General features: G+C 42.3%; 1 long non-coding RNA gene across 1 annotated transcript; it reads right to left on the bottom strand.

Annotated features, from left to right (window-relative positions):
* Positions 1 to 3,129: 3,129 nt before the first annotated feature.
* Positions 3,130 to 18,183, bottom strand: LOC128803573 (uncharacterized). Its single transcript, XR_008435761.1, has 3 exons — positions 18,038 to 18,183; positions 4,210 to 4,264; positions 3,130 to 3,410 (listed from the first exon to the last, which is right to left on the bottom strand). It is a non-coding gene; the product is annotated as an uncharacterized LOC128803573 (long non-coding RNA).
* Positions 18,184 to 25,038: the final 6,855 nt, after the last annotated feature.

Here is a 25,038-nt window from a genome sequence, read left to right as displayed (position 1 = left end):
GCTGTAGGAACAGCCAGCTCCCTTCACAGCCCCGTTCCTGCCACACAGCACAGGTAATCAGAGCTGTCGGACTTGGATCACTGGAGTGGGGAATCCTGTGGCTGATTCTTGTAGATATAAAAAGGAAGGGATATGAAGTCGTATAATTGCCAAAGAAGCATTTAAATGATATTTCAGATTAAATTCCACTAATTAAATGCCACTTTAAGAGATAATAATCTCTGCTGTAATTGATGTTTCTGAAGACAGATGGGCTGTCTTCAGAATTAGACTTCTCATCATATTTTCTGCATTAAAGGGATTCCATTTTAGACCAAGATTCAATACCTATGCTTCCCTCTCTCCACTCCTGCACAGGCTTTTTCTCTTTTTGATCCAGTTCTGCACTAAGACATGAATGACTACCTTAGGTGCATTTGGTTCAGAAATACTTCACAACCTCATGTACTTCCCAAAGAAAATTTTGAGACAGAATGATTCAGTCTCTACCTGCATCAGTAACTTCCTCTAACCTCATTTCTTGTAGTAAAATAATTCACTAGATTCAAATTTAGACTTCCAATAATCTTAGCTGCAAGAAAACAATTTCTGTTTCAATGACCTGTGCATTTTGTACTTTGCATGCTGCCATCATCCTGCTTTATGCTACTATATTTGAGACCTGTTCTCCAAATGTGGCCTTACAGAATCATTATGTTATAATATTACTTTTGATGTGAGGTCCTAATGGAAATCTGCTGCATCAGAAGCAACTTTTTAGCAATGCAAATATTGCTTAGAGAACAATAATATTATTTTGGTGCCCTTAACCGAACATATTATTTTCCAGTTTATTTGCTTAAACTGCCAACTTTTTTCTCCCTCTCCCACACACTCATTTCTATGATGCCAAGAAAAATATTTATGTTATAAAAATTGTTTGAAGGGTTTATAAAAACGGTTTGAAGGGAAGAAGCTACACTTCTCTTTTTGGTTTACAAAATAAAAAGCAAATATTATGCTAAGATTTATGTTCTAAAATTAACTTTGGAGAGGAAAAAGAATTTGCACCTTCCTGAATTATATTTTGCCTGTTTATACCAAGAAGATACCACTGTGAACAGACACAGCTCTTCTTTTTTTTTTTTTTTTTTTTTTTATAATTTCTGGGGAAAGAAAAGAGTTTTCAAACACATTTGTTTCATTGCAAGGCAAATGACAAGCAAATTTCTTATTACTCTGTCTCAGCTCTGCCTTGTGATACCTATTGTAAAGTCTTGCTCTGAGACAAGACTTCATTGAATTTTTTTCCAAGTTGTAAAAGTTATGGGTGGTGAGAAAGGGAAGAACCACTACCAAGGACTGGATTAAACCACCAAGGTTGTTTTTAACCAAGCAAGGGCCACAGCTCCAAGTGTCTTGTCTGACTCTGACAATCACTAGTCCACCAAACATTCATTTCAGTATTTTTCATTAATATGTGAACATTCCCCTTTGGCTATTGGCTAAAAGCAAACTTACCCACCTTTCCCAGGCTTTTAAACTGTTAACTTTGTAGGCTTTTTAGCTTTCCTTCTAAATACTATAAGCAGTATATATATATAAAAGATACATGTGATAGTATGCGTGTGTATATATATTTCAGAGATGCTTTTCACAAAATTAGTTTTCATAGTGACAACATCCAGAAAAAGGGGGGGAAAACTATAAATTAGCCCTTCTTAGAAAAGAGGAGAATAAAAATATGTGCAGCCTAAAACTATATTACATACAACTGATACCAAGAGCAACACCACGTTGCAGGTGTGAAATGCAGTCTCGAGATTGAGACACATTTTTTCCACGCATTCAGTGGAAGTAAAAACTTATCCCGTGCTGACCTCCTGTGGTACGTAAGGAATCTGCAGTCGCCAGAAGTCAAGAGGATGGCGAGGTCGGATAAATACCGGTTGGCTGGTCCTCCAGTCCCAGGCTGGGAACGCAGGGAACACAATGAGCATGTCCCAGAGAACACACATCCCACGTGCTTTTAAACTTTGGTGTTTAACTCTCATGCACACAAAATCCTACAACTTACCCAATACTTAAACATGGTGAATGAATCAGGTAAAAATAGTTCCTAAATTTGAGAAGGGTTGATCTAAATTCCTTGCAAAGAAATACAAGCAGCTTTAGCTTGGATTCCTGTCCTTCTTGCAGGTCAGAGCTGTGTTTGTGTCATCATCAACACTGAGTTATCTCACTGTGTACAAGGCATGGAGCATCCCTCTCTCACTACTTGTGGTTGAGAACATTTGACTAATTAATCTGTGGAAGGCCAAGTCTTTTGTCCCACTTCTGATACCTTTGCTGTTGTTCCATTCCCCACCAGCATGGTGCAGGACCACAGCTGTCCAAGGGAGGTGATACACATGCTCTACAGCTCAATATTCACTCCTCTAAGGGCTTGCTCTCATCATTCAAATCACTCATTCCATTTAGGCTCCAGAGGATCAGAAAATGAGTCTGTAAGTGGGAATCCAAATATATTTAACACCTCATCTCAGTGGTGAGCCCATTTAAGGTCACAGGAAGCAGACACTACTAGCTCTGCCAGGAGTGAACTGTCAAAGCCTGAGGGCTGCAACAAAACAGGGTTATCATATTCTTACCCACCCTGAAGTCCACTTTCACTAGGTACCCTTTCATTTTGGTACACCTATACCTGTCCCACTAGGCCTGCTTCCCCATCTCTGGGATACACCTCACCTACTCTCCAGATGATGCAGAGCATTCCCTACCCTCTCAGGCACAAGGCTCTGACCAACAGTGTCCATACAAGTGTTCAGTAAAAAGGGGGCTCTGAGTCCTACCTCAGAAGAGGGAACAAATTTATTCCTGCAGCCTTGCTCTTTTGTCACTGGCAGAAGCAGCAGTGTATAAAGCAGGCCTTCCCAGTGCACCCTCTGAAACCAGAGCACACCGAGGATGCCTTCATCTTACCACACAGCTGGAACTGCTACTCAAACACAAACACAAAATCCTTCTAGCTGCAGATCCTGTGCTTTCAAGTCCCACACCCGCACAGTGAGCAAGCCACCCCCAGAAATCACTGCCAGATATGCTTTTAAGTCTTTTTCAGGCCATCAACACACCTTCTAGCCATTGTAGAGGAGAAACTGGCACTTTATTTTTGCTTCTCATTATTTCCCCCCTCTTCTATGCTCTGGTGTCTATCAGCATCACCGTGGTTGCTTCCCATCGTGCCTGCAGTATGAAGTCAGTGAAGTGGTGACTCACGTAACCAAGTTTAGCCTGAGTTTTTAGCCAGGGCTGACCAGGCTTTCTACAGTGCTGTAGGGCAGAGATTTCTGTTTGGAGACTTAAATGACATCCTCTTTAGAAAAGGGCTGGTTCCTTCCTTCTGGTCACAGACCTCTTGACCTATAAAACTAAACAGGATACAGAAAAACAGGAGGAAGGAGGAAGGAAAATGTTTTTTACTTCTGCAGCTTTATTAAAAAATAGACATTTTCAAAAATATTTGCAAAATCCCACTCCTAGGCTGCTTCTTTCTTGGGTTCTCTTTTCTTTAAATATTTGTGTTTTCCCCCAGAATGGTGGTGAGGGGTTTTGGCATTTCAGGCTGAACTTAGACTATTTGGCTCACTACATGTGCTCATTTTCTGCGTTCCTCCCCCTGCCAGCTTTTTTGCTTCCCAAAGTCAGCAGCAAAAGGAGAAGTACAATCCCTCACTGAAGATGTTTCATATTTAGAACCAGCACTTTATGATAAAGACATATCCTGCACTGCACTGCTACCAGACATGTGGAGAGGCAGAGCGGGTATGTTGTCAGGGCAGGGGAACTAGAAAGCTATCAGAGGAAAGCAAGATGAAAGTGGAAGGGAAATGAAGTAAGTGGGTGATAAAATAATTCTGTTATATAGGAGCAAGCCAGAAGGATCAAAGGATCTCTTATATTTGCATTTTATCCTCATTTCTGTTCCTTGCCATTTCCTTCCTCTGCTGTATATTATTATCACCTCTATTATAAAACTTTCTGGTTGCTTGCAATTATCCCCCCTTTAATCTCATGCTAGGCTCTTCCTCTTTGATCCATGCCTTCTTGCCATATGAGTGATTGTGTGACTGCTGCATATATATGTAAAAACGTACATTTACTTCAACTTCATTTCCCCATTGTACCTCCAGTTAAGTTGTGTGTCCTTCCACAATCCTTTCTGCTTACCTCAGTTAGGCTTGACTCAGCTCCTGATGCCTAAAGAGGCTGCCTAGAACAGAGGCTGGACAGAGCTAAAGGAATAAAGTCAGTATTTATTAAAAAGGCTTTCAAAGGATACACCTTGGGCAGTACAAGAGCCCGGCCATGGCTCCACCTAAGATGGACTTCAAGTCACAAGTTTTCACACTTTTATAAGTTTTGGTCCATTTATATATTGGGATTAATTGTCTAATTACAGCTTCAGATTATGAAGCCCTATCTTCCTAGATTGCTCTCCTCAATTCACTGTTGTTTATACTTTTTGGGCATAAAGCTGCAATGGTGTCCTTGGTTCTCAGACAGGAAAAGGATTGTTTTGTCTAACTAAACTGTGAAGAGAACTTGCTAACACTTTATATGAAGTTCAAAGTTACATACTAATGCAGTACAGAATCTGAAAAATATGAAAGCTACAACTTAAGGCATCACTCCCAGTAAAAATGTTGCAAATGGAAAGCTCCTTCTAATGTCTTCATTTTGCACAAGTTACAGTTACAATTTTACACAATAAAAGAACACAATCTACAGAGAGGAATGCCTAAGTTTGCTCTTCATGGCAAGGCTAAGCAGAGTCCAATAAAGAAACAAAGCTGTGGCTGGCAGCCCCTTGACTCTTTCTTTTTTTTAACTTCTGCAAAAAAACCCACCTCTTTTTTCTGTTCATCCCCTTGCCTCCCTTCTACCAACCTCTCCTGGGACCCCTGCTTCCCCTGTCCCTGCAGACTGGGCTTGCTGGCAGGGCTGAAGCATTCCCTGAGATGACAGGGAGTGGAGCAGAATAGTTGGAAATGTCAGAATAGAGCTGAGTCAGCTGGAAAGTCAATAGGGAAGATGCTCTTTCTCCCAAGGACAAGCCAGGGCTGCCTTCTCTGGTGGGGAGCAGGAGGCAAAGCAGAGCTGCCCAGCCCAGCCTGGCCCATCCCTCTGCAGGGGTAGGGCAGCTCCCACACACCAGAGCAGCCTCTCTCTCACAGGACTGATAACAGGCAAGAACACCTGAAGCCCTATGCACATTTTATCTCCTTCTCACTGGTTTTAAGTAATATTATTTTAGCTGTGGTAAATCCTTTTGAGTGTATGAATCACACTGTCCCTGGATGGCAAGGAAATCTTGTCTTTGTTCTTCTTCTCTAAAAGAAACATTAAAGTAATGGCCTGGATAGTCTGAAGCAGTCAACTGCATGTATGTATTCTACACTTATGAATGTGATAAGGAGTGTCAAAAAACACCAAACTCCACAAAATATTTAAGAAGCTTGTAGCATGAATATAGTTAATTAAACCTCTTGATTTTAAAAGAAACATAGAACATGATGGAAAAATTCTTCTTTCCCTTGATCACTGAATTCCTGACAAGCACCTACAAATAAGCACCCCAAGAGCTTAGGGGGAAAAAAAGAGCCACTGAAAGGAATTAGGAGAGCACCTAAACTGTAATTTTCATCCTGACCTACATTAATCTTCTATGAAGCAACACATCTTCTAGAAAATTCAAGCTTGTATTCTCCATGGCTTCATGTCCTCCAGAGTATCAGACCCATGCTGGCCTCACTATGCCCGTCCTTGTGAAGAAGAGAGTTATTTGAGATTCTAGAAGAGCAACAAGTGATTTCATTTCATTTTCCTTCATGTGAGTTTTGTGCTAACAAGCACTGAACAAAGCATCTAAAGAGATGAGAGTGACAAAATGCATTTAGGTTTTTTTAGCTTTAAGCTCTTGCACATGCAGCACTGCCTCCCTGGAATTAAATGGGACCATGGTTGTTTCTTATACTGCTCTGTATTCAAATAAATCTGTTAGTAAGATGGATTTATTTGAATACAGAGCAGTATAAGATGCGGGACCTCATTGTTTTGTATTCTTAGATCACAATATAACCTTGAACATGTTTCCACTGCCACCCTTACAGGCTACACTGTAGACACACAAATTATTTGCATGTTATTGCATTAGAAGAGAGACCTCAGGATGTTGCTACCTCACATCCTCACCTGCACTATTCTCTTCAACACACCATCACATCTCAAGTGATGCAGCTCAGCCTTCTCTCTCTTAAAATTTTTACCAACAGCGAGTTAATTGATGCCCCCTGTGTTCCCTGCTGATCAGTTACAATTAATCACAAAAGCCCCACACTTCAGCCCCAGTGATTAATTATATTTATGTCTCAGGAATATACTTCAAATATTGCTGAAGATTCTAAGATTGAGAGCAAGAAACTGGATCTTGCTCTGAAGAACTGAAAAGCCCTGCACTAAAACACCTTTTGCAGCTGTGAGTATCAACACCCACTCACCAAGTTGTGTTTTCAACTTTCTCTTTAGTAAGGTGCATTAGTCAGACTCCTGAAATAAGCACCTTCAGGGCTTATTTTCTGTTCTTGTGGTTCTCCTTTGAACTCAAGCCAGCCAGTGCTTCCCAAAACATTAACAACTGTGGTAATAAATACATCTGATAAGAGTTCACAGAGCATTAGCATCAGCAAGCCAACAAATGGCTACCAAGTGTTGGAGAGCATTATGCATTATGTGCTGGGGATACATCACAGATCGGGGAGGCTCTTTGAGACCTCCAAAGGGCAGCTGCCCTCCTGGGGGGTGTGGATGGGCACAGCTGACATGAATTGACTCACAGGGCTGCATGTCCCACCCTCAAAGACTTCAAAAGCTTCTCGTTTGGGAGAGGAATATATTGTTTGTCTTGGTGATTCAAATCTCTTATGATTCACCAGAAAGAAAGAAAGCCTGACTGACTCTGATTTGGTTCGAGTTTTTTTGGGTTTTTGGTTGGGTGTGGGTTTGTGTTTTTTTTGGTTTTTTTTTTTGGGGGGGGGGGTGTTTTGTTTTTGGTTTTTGGGGTGGGTTTTTTTTTGTTTTGTTTTGTTTTTGGGTGGGTTTTTTTTTGTTTGTTTTTTTGGGTTTTTTGGTGGTTTTTTTTAATGTTTTTTGGGTTTTTTTATGGCTACCAAAGTAACAGTGGTAACAGTTATCTCAGTGGGCGGGTGAGAGATGTGTTGAGTGGTCAGTCTGCTAGTTCCCAGCATGAACAAGAAGATGTGGACAGATGGTGGAGCTGGACCCAGAATTTGCAGAGCACTGATGAAATGTGTGTGCAAATGTGCTCTTTGTCTGATGTGGTGATGTGCTTGACACCCACAGAGGAGAGGCAGATAGGATAGGGGTCCTTTCTGCTGGGGTTCTCTGCTTAGCCTGCACTGTGTCAGCAGTACAAAGCAGAAGGGCTCTCTCTCTCAAGGCCATTCTGGCAGCTTGAATTTCCTGGGGTGTCAGAACTTCCTGGGCAGCCTCCTGCCACCAGGAGCCCCAAGTTGTGAGCCATTAGCTGCAGAGGTCTGACTTGGGTTTTGATGTTTTTCTCGTCTGATCTTAAGGTGTGATCCAGAGTGTGTGGTGTATGTTTCATCAGGAATCAGGTTTCAGAAGCAGATGTAAGGGCTTTTCTTTCTTCATAGACTAAAGACTCAAGGCTGTGCTCAGTCTATTCAGATGCTGTTTATCTTTCGTCAGACACACAAAGGCTATCCACTATCTTCTTGCTGAACTGTATCTTAATCACCCAACAAACTACATGGCATGCTCTAGTGGGAAGTGAATTGTGCACTGTATCTAGTTAATTCTGCAGAGGGGATACAGACAAATCTATTGTAATTATCCAAAGTGGAAGCTGGACAGAGCTCGAGTCCCTGACTCCTCCTTATTACTCCAGGTTTCATCAGGGGGAAGGGGAGAGTGTACAGGCAACAGCAGTCCCTCAGTCCAGAAAGGAGGCCCTGCACAGAAAGGAGGCCCTGCAGTGTGTACTGTTCACTTGCTGACTTCAGGCCTGTGTCAGAGCACGGGCACAAAGGCTGTGGGGGAGAAGGGGGCACGCGGACTTCAGAGGAAACACTTGGCTACCATAGCTCTTCAGACAGACGGATGGGAAGAATTTTTGAATTCTCATTATAGGGATCTTAACTGCAGATGTCACTGGGAAATTTAGTGCAGCTGTCTTAAGGTACAGGCACAGACAAATCAAACTAGAAAAGTGATACCTCCAAGTGAAACTGAGATACAGTCAGCAGTGAGGTTCTCTGAATAGGAATTGACATTTTTAATGACTTGTGACAGAAAATGAAAATGCAGGTTTATGTAGTGAAAGACGCAATATTGAGGACTTCTTCTTCAATTTCACCCAACATTTCCCTGCCATTTGGTCTATTTTTGACTAATTTGGCTTCTTGCATCTTCTGAATGGTGTTCTTCAACCTCAGCCCTTCTTCTGGGACTTTATTTTTATTCTGAGTTGACTATTTGTGGCCAAGCTGATTTTGCTCTTTCACAACAGAGCCCTTTTGCTTGTACTGCAAACAGTAGTCACTGACTAGAGGGCATTATCAACACTGGGGGAGAATCAAGTTGGAAGTGACATTTCCATCTAGGAAAACTATGGTAGAGATTAATCCAATGTATAGTAGTACTGTTCAGTAAATATTTGAATACATTCTTTCCTAACTAAAACTTTGAAGAGTTGAATCTGGGTGTCTTTAGTCTACATTAAGGTCCATAAATAAGAGGATAATTGTCAATATATCACATTTTACAGCTGCTTTAAAACTTGCACCAAAACAAATTTTTATAGGAAAACGCAACTGTGAAGAAGTTGTACTTTTTTTTTCCCTAGAAGAATGAATTATTTGATCAATGACTCTATCATCTTAATTCAAACATGTCTTGTTGGAACACACAAGGAACAAGTTTGGGATGGTGGTTCTTATCAAGGTGGGGTTTTTTCCCCTCACTGCATTCTATTTTCTGGCAGGAGTAGAGCATGAGGAGAACTGTGACAATGTTGAGCGGATATAGATCCCAAGGACTGAAAAGCAGTAAAACCACCCGTAAGGATACATCTCCATGTGAAACAAAGCCAAAATGAACTAGTTTGAATTGGAAGATTTCAAAATAAAACTTTCCACATGAGAGCATTTCTACATATTTCACTGAGGGTTAGGGGTAATTTTTTTCAGTTTTCATCCTGAACATGAGATAAAAATATTATGTTGAAATACTAGAACTGAAAGTGTTCCGGTGACGTGTTCAGCACAGCGAAGGCCAGCGTGCATGTAATTTCTGAGGATATCAGAATCCTGGCCCAGCAGGTTACAGCAAGCAAGGAATTTTGTGTTTTAAACTGAGCAAACTACTATCTCTGAGGACAAGCCACCAGACATTTTAAGTTTCTGTTTTAAATCAAAAACTAGGTCATTCTAAAATCTGTCAAAGATGTCTGGTGACAACTTCTTTGATCTGTCCCTGATCAAACACAATTCAAAGTGTTGAATTAAGTCTAGATGGGAGGCAATGTATGGTGTTAGGGAGAAAGGTGTGGTGCAGATAAAGAGGACTAGGGTTACATGTCCAAGGTGCCTATCTTGTTTGTTCAAGTAATCACAATCATTACTCTGAGAACACTTCTCTTCATTACACATGACATTCATATGAATGTAATTCACATCTTAGTACAATTTACAATTCTCAGTTTGCTTTGGAGGAAAAGCTTTGGAGCACCCTTTTGTTGGCCCTGCTTTTTGAAAGGCTGGTGCTTGTTGGCCTGCTGTAAAGATAAACTTCTGAGTTCTAATGCACTTCATAATACCTTAATAGCTGGATCCTGGTTTTGGAACAAGATGAGGAAGAAAATTTTAAAAATGGGCTTGTAGTGACAGCAGCCACAGGGAAGGAACAGAAAAATGATAGGACAGTCTGTGCTCATCAAGAGCTGTGCTTAGATGAAGCGGAGATGTTTTAAGCTGGCAACAATTTCTCCTTTGATCTGCTAGTGTACAGCTGAGGGAAATACAAGAAGAGAGGCTTCAAAACTGGAGGCATTCTAATGTAGTAGTTTCTAAAATATATTAAAATTATCTGAGAGATATGGTCAGACTCAGAAGGGTAAAGGGCTAGAAGGTAGTGGACAGCTAACAAGAACCTTGTGTGGAGTAAAGGGAAGAGAGAGGAGGAACTTTCCAAGGGAGTGCAGGTGAAGGAGAGAAAGACAGTGAAATCTTTGGCTTAGATGGCAATGTCAGTGAGTAGGGTGGAAGCCAAGATTTTTTAAGGGTCTGGCTGACAAATTCTGTAGAGCACTGCCACAAAACCCAGCATGGTAAAGTAGACACACAAGTGCTTTGCTGAAAGGGTCTTAAAATAGTTTTCTGTTGGTTTGGGTTTTTTCTCTCTTCAGCCATTCTGTACCATCTTTATATGTTATACCATCTATATATGTTGGCTATGTAGGGTACTGTAGTTTATCCCTTTACCATGTCCAGGCCTCCTTGGCACTCCCTTTCACATGTCATGAGACTCCACAGAAAGAATTTAACAAGTTCAGTCCACTGGCCGTTTAAAAGAGAGATGGAGAGGTTGTTACTGCCTAAAATGTGGGCTGTTCTGAAGGGCTGGTGGCTCGGTCCATGATGTGAAGGAGTGTGATTTCTGTAAAGGACAGAAGGAATCAACTCGGTCTGAAAGAAGTCAGCAAATAAACAAGATAAACAAAGCACAAGTATCATTTAGTTTCTTTCAATTCAGTGCCTAATACACTAATTTCACCACGTAAAATACAAGCTATTGCAATTACCCCAGAAATTAAGAAAAAGGAGAAACAGGGGTGTTTTCTTTTAGAAGTGGTTTTCATGTGAAGTTACATAGATAAAGTGCATTTCTAGCTACTGATTAGCTTTAAAACTATGCTATTCAAAACTCCACTCAAATTTTCTGTAAGATATTCTTTAATATCATAGACAGATTTTTCTACTGTTTTCATATTTGATTACTAGAACTGCTTGGGGAAACAGAACCATATTTCTGTACTCTGAGCTTCTGAGAAAAGATTGAAATAAAAGGGGGAACAGAGAGTTATGTAGCTGTAGACTTTAGGCTGGAGGCTTTTGACACTTATAAGGCCAGGCATAGAAAGCATTCCACTTAAGAGCAATGCAAAAGCAATGACAACTCATTTCTGAAGCACTGAAAGTTTCTTTGGGTCAAGCCAAGGATGGCCCTGCTTGTAAGATAAAGAGTAGTATCAATAAATATTCCAGGGTGCTTTTCCTCCTCTATGCTGATAAGGAAAGTCTAGTACCTTTAAATCCAATTTACAACACAGTGGCTGGAGTTGTTCAAGAATCATAGAATGATTTGGGTTGGAAGGGAACCTTAAAGACTATTTAATTCCAACCCCACTGCTGTGCAGGGACACCTTCCACTAGACCAGATTGCTCGAAAACCCATCCAAACTGGCCTTGTACACTCCCAGGGATGTGGCATTACACCATTCTTGCTGAAATGGTGCACAGCTATGGGAGCTGGGACACACACTGGCATTGCTTTGAGTAATAGAATTATTACTCAGAATCTCTTAGCTCTTCTCTTTGTGCCTTAACACTAAATCTGTACTTCTAATTACTGCTTTTAAGCACCCTGGTACCACTGCAAATTGATTACCTAAATCCAAGAGGCACCTTTGGCCATTTGAAACTCCCAAGAAAAAGGTATATGTGAATTCAGCATGTTATCTGTGCAAATCTGGACTGCTACATCCTGATTCCACACACATCCAACTTTGTGCTGGAAGCTCTCCTTCACTATTGTATGCATAGAGTCATAGAGTATCCTGAGTTGGAAGGGACTCACAGGGACCATCAAGCCCAATTCCTAGTCCTGCACAGAACATCCCCTAGAGTCACACCATGTGCCTGACAGCATTGTCCAAACGCTTCTTGAATTCTGTCAAGCTTGGTGCTGTGACCACTTCCTTGGGGAGCCTGTTCCAGTGCTCAGCCACTCTCTGTGGGAAGAATCTTTTTCTAATATCCATCCTAAACCTCCTCTGACACAGCCTCGGGCCATTCCCTCATGTCCTGTCACTGGTCACCACAGAGAACATTGATCAGTGCCCGTCCCTCCTCTTCCCCTCATAATGAAGTTCTAAACTGCAATGAGGTCTCCCCTCAGTCTCCTCTTCTCCAGAATGAACAGACCAAGTGTCCTCAGCCACTCATGGCTTCCTCTCAAGGCCCTTGACCATTATCCTAGCCCTCCTCAGGATGCTCTGGAACAGCTTCTTTGTATCTTCTTTATATTGTGGTGCCCCAAATTGCACACAATACTTTACGCATATTATCTTTTCCTTAACATTTGTATTTTCCCTGCCTTAACAAAGACCTATCTTATGTATGTAGCAGGTGAGCTTGTTACTTGATTTTAAAGGTTTAACTGCACGACCCCCCTGGTCTTCTACAGACAGCTGCTGCAGGGTATAAGGATAATGCTCTGATGAAGCTTCAGGTCATCAATTCATTTATCCAGGGAAATTATGTGATTTAAAGTCCCCGGGTATTCACACAGCCTAACAGGAGGAGTGAGGAGCAAAACTTCAGGGATTTTAAGGCACAATTATTTTACAAGTGAGAGCTTGCATTCACCTTCTTGTTTTTAAGGAAGGCAGTCTTAAAGGGTCCTCATGCCCTGTTTCCCAGTTCAACTGGACTTTACTGTTTTCAGATGAATCAGACTAACTAAATGTCTTGAAGTTAACTGCACAGGCGGACTTTATGCTGAACAAACATATTCAACCCTAAATGTGGTCTTAGCCCTGTGAAAATGTCAATAATTGCTTTCAGTTTTAAGTGATGTGATAGCTCAGGATGAAGTACTGCCTGGTTTTTCCCTGACACTCTGCTCAGGCTACTTAGTAATAGGGCAGTTCTAAGTGAGGCCTCTACTCTCCTCTGCTCTTTTTTTCCATTCCCTATTTCTATTCTTATTATCACAAAACACTGAAGGAACACAGTCATTCCTACGAAATTACTGTGGTAAGTGGAAACTTTGCAAATAACCTAAATGAGTGACCACAGACATTATTTAAGGAGAACCCAGGGGGCTTGGGGAGGGAGAAGAAGGGAAGTTGGAATTTATTTTGTTGTTTTACAGCTAAATCCCTAAGTTTAGTGGCTGAATAGCTGAAGTGACATGCTGAAGGAGACTTCTCCTTCCAATTGGTCTCTCAGAGAGAAATGCTGGAAGGCTTAGCAGTAACGTCTGAGGCATGAAAGTGGCTAGCTGACAAGGCACTCACTGCCAGATGTTACAGACTTGTAGTAGGAGAAGAAAACACAAGTTACACCCATCTTATTTCTCCCTTTATCTTGTAGTTTATACTTCACACCCTATAGAACAAACAAACATTTTTTGATAAAAAGAAGACTCTTCAGATATATCTGGTGCTGGTGAAATCTGCATTTTTCAACTTAAATCACTATATACTCTATAAAGAATAGAAGCAAGCAGCTTCATGCACCCTACATGTTCTACCAGCTTGAGACCCTCCTAGCAGATTCTACAGATTCATTACACAGGACAGCTAAGTACTTAATGAAGCTGAAATTTGTGTTGGTTTTTCTTCTAGTTACCTGATCACAGTTACATCTATATTACACTGAACAGTTTTAGTGCCTGTCCTCTGACTCTAAAGGCCAGTGGCCCTGCCCAGCTTGTGTCCATGTGGCAGTATTTTCCTTGTCTCCTAAAACAAGTCTCCATGATGTCTCCCGGAACAGTTTCTGGCTTGTGTCTGGGCACTGACTGAGAAGTATGGGCTGCATGGACCAAAGCCATCCCAAGAAGCATGTTGTCAGCATGAACTCATCAGTCACCACTTGTGCCCTGTTTAGCTCATTATTTTTAAATTGTAGTTATTAAAAAAGGGAAGTGCTCCTCAAAAGATAATAAAGTCATTATGAAAACAATTCATTTGAATACAGACTTACAGGCAACTGTGCAACAGAGGAGCAGAGTATGCGGTGCTATGGGGACACAATGACCCAGTCCTTCCAAAACCATGCAGGAGTTCAATCTGCATTTTAGGAGTTTTTAGACCATGATTTTAGGAGCAACTGAAAAAAGAAAGAAGAGAGAGGAGAGGAGAGGAGAGGAGAGGAGGAGAGGAGAGGAGAGGAGAGGAGAGGAGAGGAGAGGAGAGGAGAGGAGAGGAGAGGAGAGGAGAGGAGAGGAGAGGAGAGGAGAGGAGAGGAGAGGAGAGGAGAGGAGAGGAGAGGAGAGGAGAGGAGAGGAGAGGAGAGGAGAGGAGAGGAGAGGAGAGGAGAGGAGAGGGAGAGGAGAGGAGAGGAGAGGAGAGGAGAGGAGAGGAGAGGAGAGGAGAGGAGAGGAGAGGAGAGGAGAGGAGAGGAGAGGAGAGGAGAGGAAAGGAAAGGAAAGGAAAGGAAAGGAAAGGAAAGGAAAGGAAAGGAAAGGAAAGGAAAGGAAAGGAAAGGAAAGGAAAGGAAAGGAAAGGAAAGGAAAGGAAGGAAAGGAAAGGAAAGGAAAGGAAAGGAAAGGAAAGGAAAGGAAAGGAAAGGAAAGGAAAGGAAAGGAAAGGAAAGGAAAGGAAAGGAAAGGAAAGGAAAGAAAAAAAGAAAAGAAAAGAAAAGAAAAGAAAAGAAAAGAAAAGAAAAGAAAAGAAAAGAAAAGAAAAGAAAAGAAAAGAAAAGAAAAGAAAAGAAAAGAAAAGAAAAGAAAAGAAAACCCAAAACAAAGTAATCCTGCCTGGCAGCCTCACTCTTACTTACTGTGAACTGTAAAATAAACTCTGCAGGCAATGTTATGTTCTTAAGGAGTCACTGTCAAATTAAAAACAATAGAAAACACACTTGCATTTCAAATCTATTTGTCTCCTGGTATTGTATGTCATACAAACTTCAAAACAGATGCTATTAGTAGTATTTTATTCTTTTGCCTGGTGTGTTGGCAATCTTCAGAGCTATTTTGGTGGATCTTCCACACAGCAACAGGAATGAGAAAACATTTTTCAAAGTGTGATTGTAAAACCACAAAATACTGACTTGGGAACTTGGTCACTTGTCCCTGAAGCTGCCCTTATTTCAAACCAAAAGGAACCCAACAGACATGCACTAAACTCTCTAGATTCTCCACCCTTACTAGTCACATTATCACTATACACGAACTTAAAACAGTTTGGTTTAAAACTGTCACTGCTGGATGGGTTGTGCTACTCTGTAAATAAGGAGGTTTTCCCCTTCTCTGTATCCAGAATCCTTAAGCCTATTTGCTTGTCTATTTTTTCCACAAGACAAACAGAACAAAGGAAACTTCTGGCCTTGCCAGCGCCTGCTCCCTGGTTTGCTGAAGCATATTGATCTCTGGCTGGGCAAGCCATCCCCTTACAGGGCCCAGCTGCCCTGTTCTCTCACAGCCCTCCAGCAAGAGTCACCCCCAGCAAATCAATAACATAGCCCAGAGCTGAAGGCCTTTTACCGGGGAATGCAGCCAGCCTTTCTCCACTCACACAGCTCAGGGGAAGGAAATGAAGACAGCAGCCAGGGCTGGCTGAAGAGATTCAGCCCTAGCAACAGGTAGGACTTGGAATGCCAAATCAGCTCACTGTCACTCCTCGGGCTCCAGGATGCTTCTCACAGCCTGCAGCACCCTCCCAGGTGCCTCAGTCCGACAGGCTGAAATGGAAAAACAGCCACCCTGACCAGGTCTAAATGGGAAGAGAGGTATTTTTGGGCAAACAGAATATCTCAAAGGATATTACTATTTTCGTCAAATGCTGGTTTAGAACTGTGCCTCTTGCACAACTATGTGAAGATGCAGTCTGTAATTACATGAGATGTTCTAAGGTGTTTTTTTTCCTGTGGGATTCTAGCATCATTGGTGAGCAGAACAGCCAGTGACCACTTGGTGAGTGCCTGCTCAGTAATTTGATTTCTCTTCTGTTCTGCCTGTGTTTGTGCATCTTCCTAAGCCAAATGTTGCCCCAGCTGTGTTTTGCATAGAGGATTATTCATTGGTGCTCCTCAGGGGCTCAAAGAGCACAGTCCCTCACCAACACTAATGTAGATGTTGTTAGACACCTTCAGGAGCAGAGGGCCAAGTTTTCACACCAGTGTTACTACTTGACTGATGATGGACTCACAATATTGTTAGTGTAGCACTGACACAATCATTTACAAGGCTGGCCTGTAAATCATCTGCACTGCAAGCCCACAGACGGTTTCACTAGTACATTTGTGGAGTTGGTAGCTGTCACACAGAACAGGGAACAGCGTAAGGGCAGATGTCACGTGAAGGAACTGAACTTTGATAGAAAATCTTCATTTAACTAAACCTTATGGCTGATAGAGAACATGAACAAGGGACATGGTACTTTGAATTCTCAGTCTGAGATACCTCCAACTTTTTTTTTTGCTTACTTTTTCAAAGTATTTAGCTATTTTTTGAGGGGGGACTAGAAGTCTGGTGATCTCAGCTGTAGCTGTGACAATGTAGGTTGAATATCTGAGAATGGGGCACATACCTGCAGTGGCCAGCAAGCTGGAGTTTAAGCTGCTGCCCAGAGTTGTGTAAGCAGCTCTGTCACGCATGCTAAGCGGCATTTTAACTATTTTGCTCCTGAGACCATCCCAGCTCCATCACGCCTCCCCCACATCACTTACTCTGCATGGTCCAGTTTTTGCAAAACAAGAATAGGAGCCACCCAGATAACATCCCTCTTAGTGCCCAGCTACAGTTCATCCCCAGAGCAACATCCACCTCAAGTACTGAGGAACAGAGGCACCCTGTGGAAAACAACACACAATCTCCCATTACAACCTGCAACATGCTGAGTACATGCAGGAGGAGGATAAACTAAGAACAAGCCCTGCAGCATAATCTTTCAGATCACATTTAAAGCAAAGAGAGGACACCCATCATCAGAATTCATGTATGTCACCACAAGATCATTAGCAGGCTTGATGAATGCTGTAATTCCACAATACGGCCTTCTGCCATTTGAGCTGGAGGATTAACCTCTGTCAGTGGCAAATTGCCATCTTTTACACAGATGAGCAGTGCAAGAGCTTGATGGTTTCTCACTGTTATTTGCTGACAGCAGAGGAATAGCAAACTGTAGGCGCATCTCCACGTTTCCAGCCCAGCTGTTCCATCAGCAGAGGACATCCCACTCCCCTCAACTCTGCAGCAGCGATGAACCCCTCCACCTTCTGCTCTGCTTCCTTGCCCTGGTTGTGGGCAGGATTAGCAGAGGGCAGTGCACGGGATGAAGAGGGATGGAGGCAGAGGTGTGCCCAGCAGCCGTCCCTGGGGCCACACCGGCTGTGGTCAGTCGGCCCCCGAGGGGTAATGGGCCCTCCTCCAAGCTCGGGAGGAATCGATGAGGAGTACTCCTGCTGCCTTTGTACTTCCCAGGCACACTTTAGATCCCTCCCCTTCAACCCACTGGGTATCTCTGCCTTGCTCAGAAACCCTGTTTTTACATTCCGGCGCCCGTGCCTGCCACCCCACGCACACCAGCTCCCTCCACGCAGCTGCAGCCGCCACACTCCGCTCTTTCCAGACACTGGAGGAGGAGACTCGCAGCACCATCTGCCTGCCCGGGCTCCCGCCCGCCCCTTCCAGCCGCCCCTAGCCCGCCTCATCCTCTCTCCAGCCCCGTCACCGCCCGCCCGCCCCAGCGCTGCCTCCCCCCGCTCGATTCCCTTTCACCCAGGGGAAAAAACCCGCCAGCTTGGCCCGCTGCCGCTTTCCTATGTTAATTAAATTCAATAAATATAACAAATTGTGACTAAATGCTGACTACATTTGGCCGATTCCTCCCCACCCCGAAAAAAACCCAAAAAAACCCCAAAACAAACAAACAGAAAAAAAAAAAAAAAAAAAAACCCAGACAAAACAACATAAAAACCCCACCAAGCAAAAAATAAAAAAAAACCTGCAGACACGCCAGCACTGCGTGGCGCTGCTTTCTTTAGTTTGGGGCTAAGTTCTCTCGCGTTCTGCCAGCCCCGGGCCGGCTCGCTGTGCCCCGGCCCCGCGGCAGCCGGCGGGCGGGATCGCGTTTCCATGGCGGCAGCGGCCGCTGAGGCGCCCCGGCGCCTCCCTCCCGCTGCTGGGCGGGAGAGGCGGCAGCGGCCCGGCCCGGCCCGGCCCTGACATCCCCCCCGGAGGCCTCTCCGGCGAGCCGCGAGGGAAAACTTACGAGAAACGGAGAGATGATGGGGGCAAATCTTTGTTTGTCACCCCAGAGGATTACGCAAGTTCAGGGAATGGCCTGTGAGAGGAGCTGAGCGCCTCAGTGCAGCCCTTTCCAAGCCGGCAGTTTTCCCCGTCCCTGGTGGACTAGCAACAACAGCTTGTTTTTTCCAGGGGGAGACTGGTTTTCCCCAGGATAATTCTGTGTCCCTGTGGAAAGCACACTGGTGGCTTCCCAGGGCCAGGAGTGGAAAGTCGTGGCCAGCACACAAGCGTGCGCTGTGCCAGGGAAAGGGTCTGTGGCCTGTTTCTGAGCCACTGGGAACGTGCGTTTCCAGGACAGCTCTTTTCCAAGTGCAGTTCAATACTCCGCTCTCAACCATTCAAGATTCTACTAAAATAACATATTCAATGGAAAACTCACCACTTTGTATCTCCTCAAAGGTCCCACTGCTGATCAGTGGCAGGATGACATTGTAGTCAAATTGGTCTGAAACAAAAATCATTATTCATTCAAGGGTATCTCCATTGTTCTACACATAACCGACATTTCAGTCACAAGAAAGACCAGAAACCACAGCATTACAGTTAATTATTTTCATTTTGTTTGCAATTTTGATACTGAAATCTTCCATGAAAATGGAGAACAAAATGTTTTTACAAACACTAGGGTTATTGAAATAATTTAACTTTAAAAAATCAAGAGCATTAAATACAAGCATCAACAGGGTTTTGCTAGTGCTATGTAACTGCATGCATTATGTCATGTCTTATTCTAGGAAACTCAAGGAAATCCACTGCTTCCAAATGATTCACTCCTCCAACCTGGCACCCAGTTTCAAGTGAGTAGTACAGAAGAGTAACACATCCTACACATTCCCTGCAAACTTTGTTTAAAAGTCAACTTCAGGAATCTGGGATGGGCAATGCTCTGCCACAGCCAAGCTATATACAGATATTGCCTTGTGCAGAAGTCTACTTGGCTATGTAACTGTATAAACTTGTTTGATATTTTGATGATTATATTGTTGCTAAGAACTCTCACCCAAATTAAATAGTTTCAGAGAGTTGCTTTCCATGCACATGTGAAGATTAGAAGCCCCTTAAGGTCCCATTTATGGGCTATTAATTATTATTATTTATGTAATTCTCTTCTGTGCTAAGTACTTGTGACTCCATGTGCTTAAGGAGCTTACTGGAGGGATTCCAAAGCAAGGATGTTGCAAAGGAGGAGAGGGAAGAAAAAGCCTGCTGCTTCTTAGAGGAAAGCAGCGTGTTGTGTAGGCCTCATGGAAGAAGGTGTTGTATTGAAGTGTATAAAAGGAGGAAAGCAGAAGAAGGGACAGTAGAAGGGTTTCAAGTGTGTGCAAAGACAGTAGAAACGAGAAGGTAAATTTACACTGGGGATTTAAAAGACACCAGCACCCCTTTGAATCACCTTAGCTTTTAAGGTATAGCAACCACAGATTCAAAATGAGCCCTGTTCCCTCCTGAAATCCCAAATGTCAGCAAATTGAACAGGGATCTCTCCAAAATAGCTGTAAGAAATGCTAAGGAGAGAGGCACAAGTTAACCCCAAGGGGCTAAGGGGCTTAGGCTCAGATTCTTAAAGGTAATTAGGTACCTTTAAATACAAGTTAGACATCTAAATCTTTGAGGCTCAGCATCCTACTTAACTAACTCTGGACTGGAGGAAGTCTCCTTAATGGATTCACAGCCATGAACCCTTTCCTAGATTTGGATCTTGTTTTTACTTGCAGAAACTGAACAGGGCATAGTTTTATGATGACAATTAGGTCGGTGTGGTGGGGACAAATAATCTCCAGGAAACAAGAGATAGAAATGTAGGGCAGTTAGGAAATGTATAATCACTGGTCTCTTGTGGAGAAAAAAGACTACATGACTTTGGTCAGCAATGAGATTTTCTTAGTATAAGAAAGCCAGTAAAAGTAAGGAGAAGAAGCCCCAATTTATCGTGCCATGGAGCAGAATCTCAGAATTCTCATAGGCCATTTATTTTGATGGACGTTGCTCATTTCACAGCTATATTCCTATATTCTGGGAACATAGCAAACTTGCTATTATTCATCTCAGGCATAAAGAGCCTTGAAATTGCAGTAACAATAATTTACACTACACACAGGAATCTTATAGTATTTACAATTAATTCCTTGAAGTATTTGTATGCGTTCTTTGGTTTGGGCCTCTGGCATATATTGCATTCCACACACAATTCTTAAGGGATTCAAAAGGATTCTGAGAGCTAGATTATTAGAAACATAGTCATATATTTGCTTCTGTATAATGTTCAGCTTTTAATAAATTACCTTCTCTCTTTGTCTCTCTCTTCTGTCCCTGTTGCCTACTGTCATAAACCTACAGTTTTTCTCTTTAGGAATCTCAACATTCATTGTTTTGACATTATTTGTGGTGTAATATTCAGTATTTATGAACCCTTTCCTCCTGTTATGAGGTAAATAAAGAAGAACTAAATCTAAAAGCATCAGAGCTCGTTTCTGTACTGTGTGAGAAATTCATAGTAATAGAAAGGTTTCTGTGATTTAAAATCCAATGGAAATAGTTTTCTTTCAAGTTCCCTGAAGCATTTACAGCCCAAACATTACAGTGTTGCAACATTAAATTACATACCTGCTAGAAATAGAATGTGAAAGTATTTGTTTCCTTTCAGCCACTGATGGAGTGAGTCTGGAAAATTGATTTCATTTTTCGTATTTCCATTTTTAATAACTTGCAATACAGCAGACATAACAAGTCACCTCCTGAATAACAATGCATTGAACTAATTCGCTCCATTTTCCAGAAAAAAAGATGTCAAGGAGTCTGAAGAACACTCCTCTTTCTTGCTGAACTTCCTATGCAACGTCTCCTCCCAAAGGACTGCAGCCTGATCTCCACACAGCTACACAGCTCACCTCTTTCTGCTCCTTCTCCCAGCTTCTTTCTGTCTTACAAGCCTTTGCAACCTCCACACCTGGCTGGAGTAGAGCTGTTCTCATGTTCTGCACCAGGGAACAGCATAGGAGCCCTGCCAGTGACTAAGGATCACATCAAGGCCGGGCCACAGCAGCTGAAGAATTGTGAAGGATCAGAGCGGGAGCAGAGAACTGTCACATCGTGAGCACTGTATAGCACAGTCAGAAACACTCTCCCACCTGAAGTTGTTGTGCAGGGAGTGTTCACTGTGGTGACTCTTTTGTACTATTGGGGCTGCTGGAATGAATCAAAGGAATTCAAGGGCTGCTGAAACAGATTTAGTTCTCGATGTGTGCTGATGTCCTAGAACCCAAGCAGAAAAAGAGCTGCCTTGGTACATTAAGCCACTTCTGCATCCCATCCCCCATCTGTGCCTTTGAGAGATGATACAGCTCAGCATTTGGTGTCTCATTATCCAAGCGAGCAGATGTGGTATAAATCTAAAAGGTTTTTATGGCAGGAAGTGGTAGGTGGAGATATCCTAAGGGCTGGAGCAAGGCTAAGACACAGCTGCCAGAGAGACTCGGGTGGGCGAGTGGGTGGAAGGAGGCAAGAACATCCTGGCAGTAGAGCGCCTTCCCAGGGATGAACACAGCTGAGAGAAAGTTATTGAGAGACTGTGACTGTACAGCAGGGATGGGCTTTGTCCAGCACTGACTTTAAGACCAAATGTGGAATGCAACTCCTTCCCATTGCATTGTAGAGAAGTGAAATAGGAGAAGTGTTGATCTCCTGTCTTACCTCTCCACCTTTCTGTTCTCTCCAAGTAGAAGAGGAAGCCTTTTAAAATGAGGACATTATTTCCTTAAAACAAAAAACAACCTTTTCACTCCTTCCAGTATTCTTTTGGCATTGTTAATTGATTGTGCTGTTGTTATCAGCAAAAAAAAAAAAAAAAAAAAAAAAAAAAAAAAAAAAAAAAAAAAAAAAAAAAAAAAAATCTGAGGAACTCCAGTCTCTGGAGTTCGGCTAGAGCTGAAAAATGTTCTGAACTGAGACCTGGCCCTCAAGTTTAGAAATGAAGAGTGAATGTCACATGACATTCATGGAAATTCCATTTGTGTTGCCTTTTTTATAGGGCCTAAGTCTATTTGTTCTTGAAGGCAACTCTGAGGAAGCATCACAAGGAGGCTGCCTGCACCTTCCCAGGACTGAGTGGGCTGGAGCACCTAGAAGCCACTGCTGTCTTCAGGGTATCAGGCAGATGTTTAAGATGTAGGCTGGTCAGAGGCCATGCTCTGTCTAAATCTGATTGTTTACCAACTTCTCCAAGGGAAAAAAAATCACTAATAATTTAGTCCTGATTTTATTGGGAGATCTTTCAACAGTAATTGAGAGGTCTGCCTGTGGGCTAAAACAGCTCTTAGAAAGTTGCAAGTAAGAACTTGATACAAAGCACTTCTATAGGCAAAAAATCCTAACTCCAGGTGGGAACTGTAGACATGCACATTGTCAGCTGTGTCCAGGTGCTCACAAGCTGGCATTACAAGGAACACAGAGGTAGAGGTGTCTTTGCTGGAACTGGAATGCAAGAGCATATCAGCTATGGGGTCTAAGGCAGTTTTTCACATTCATCTGAGTGTAACAATCTTTGACCTTGGTTGTAGGTTCACAAAGCCTGTTACTCAGGAAAAGGCTAATATAGCAAAAGCAGATTAGACAGTGGTTAAGACTTTTGTTTTTCCCTTCCCTAAATCAGTTGTACACATCTGGGTTTGGTCCCTTTGTCCTGGGAGCAGTAGGAAATATTTGTCATGTGAACATACTCTCTACAGTTTATATTTTTAAAAAAGTGCTTTTCAGCTTGTTGCTGCAGACAAATGGGTTCTTCCAAATCAATTGGGGCAGACAATACAAAGAAGCTAGACAAACAAGTTTGCCTACTGGGACTCGAGACTTTATTTCCATATCCTTTTGCAAAAACAAAACTGAAAGCGCAGGTCCTTCAAAATGCTGAAGTGAATGTGTTCATCTAGGAAAGTATATTTAAGTCACTTCTAGTGGGAAAATGATTCATTTGACTTACAGTAGGAAAAGCAGATGATTTCCTTTGTTTAAGACTTGGTGGAGAATTCCTTTTTTGGGAACTGTGCAGTTCCCTGTATTTGGGAGAATCTGTTTGCTGTTTCCTAAGGATGTGTTTCTAACTGTGAGAACAGCCTAGATTTAAAAAGCAGAGGACTTTCTTCCTGCTAGGAATGCAGGCTACCAAGCTGCTTCAGCTGCTTCTCTGTACAACTGAACAGTTGTCTTTCATCTGAATATTGAATTTAGTTATCTGTTTGGAGAATACAGATTGAATTACCATCTTATTACTGTGTCCTCTTTAGACTGTAAACTTTAAACAGATAGTAGTTTTAGCCATTTATCTGAAACAACAGGTGGTTTGATTAGGAAAGTACAGGACTTAGCAATAGACAAGAGATTATGCAGCTGGAATAAATTACGTGTCTCCGTGTAAAAAGTCTGTATTTACCATGGCTCCAAGAGTGTTTTGCATTCATTCACTAAAGCAACAGCATGGGATTTTGCAGAATGGTGTTTTTATGCATGGCAGAAAACTAGTAAATGTCAGTGAGACTGGGAAAATTCCTTAGGATTTATGTTTTGACTTAATGCTTAATCAGACTTTGCAAAAGTCAACCAGTCTGATAGAGTGGTGAGATGGGAGTCAGGTCAGACACAAAATCCCTATTATAACATCAGTAATAACATTATAGCACCATAACTAGTAGCTTTGTTTTCAAAGTATGCTGTAAAATGTGCTCTGAGTTGAAATATAGTGTATGTAATTAGATTTTCCTGCAAAACTTTTTTCTGGAGGGCTAATATTCCCAACTGCTCTGGGTCAAAAAAAAAGAAGTAAAAAGAAAAAGAAAGAAATTCAGACAAAAGCTATAGAAAACACATCAGAGCTCCATGCAGAAGGCAAAAAACTACGTTTGCAATCTTCATGGTCTAATTATCCTGTAGGTACTTCTGATTTCTCCATTTCTGCAGTGTCAGAGTACAGCTGCATCTCACTGTTCGCCAAAAAATTGCTGGGATCAAATATAAAACAACTGTTTGACTTTGTCAGAATTGCATTGAATATTTGCCTGTTACTGCTTTGATCACTATATTTTCTCCTTGTGTAGCTGTGGCATTCCTTGGAGGGGATTTACAAGACCAAGAGCTGGGTCATGGGACCCGGGCAAATGCTACAGGTTGCAAAATTAGAGGGAATTCAGGTAGGTAGGTAAGTGCAGGGCTTTTCTTTCTTGTACAACAGTCATGGTCAGATGTCTTCTCCAAATGTAAACAGAAGAGAAGTTACTGGTCTTCATCCTATTCTGGAACCATTTTGCCTGGTAAAAGGTAGCCATAGGCCTTATTTTCATGTGCTGTTTGTGGTTGGTAACTGCATTTAAGAAAGACACAGTATGGAGACTGCACATGGGCTGCACATTCTGCATCCAGAGAAGTTTCTCCTTGCAAAATGAAGAGCTATTCCTGAAACAGCTGGGGGTCATGCTGTACTGTCAGTCCCCCCTGAGGGCTGAAGGGGAAATTAGTCATCTACCATGGTGCAATAGGAACAAAAAGATGATAAACAAAAGCAAAGTCACATGAATTGTTTTTTGGTTTTATTTCTAAACCTGTACTTTCTTCTGGTAAGAGAGTCAGAAGCCAAGGATTTTCAAGGGAGCAGAGATACAAAATCATCCTGTTTAATATCTTCACTGATGACCTAGCGGAGGGGATTGA

The sequence above is a fragment of the Vidua macroura genome, chromosome 1, assembly GCF_024509145.1.
Source record: "Vidua macroura isolate BioBank_ID:100142 chromosome 1, ASM2450914v1, whole genome shotgun sequence".
Classification (NCBI taxonomy): domain Eukaryota; kingdom Metazoa; phylum Chordata; class Aves; order Passeriformes; family Viduidae; genus Vidua; species Vidua macroura.
The sequence above is the reverse complement of the archived record's forward strand: the minus strand, read 5'-3'. Positions and strand labels throughout refer to the sequence as shown.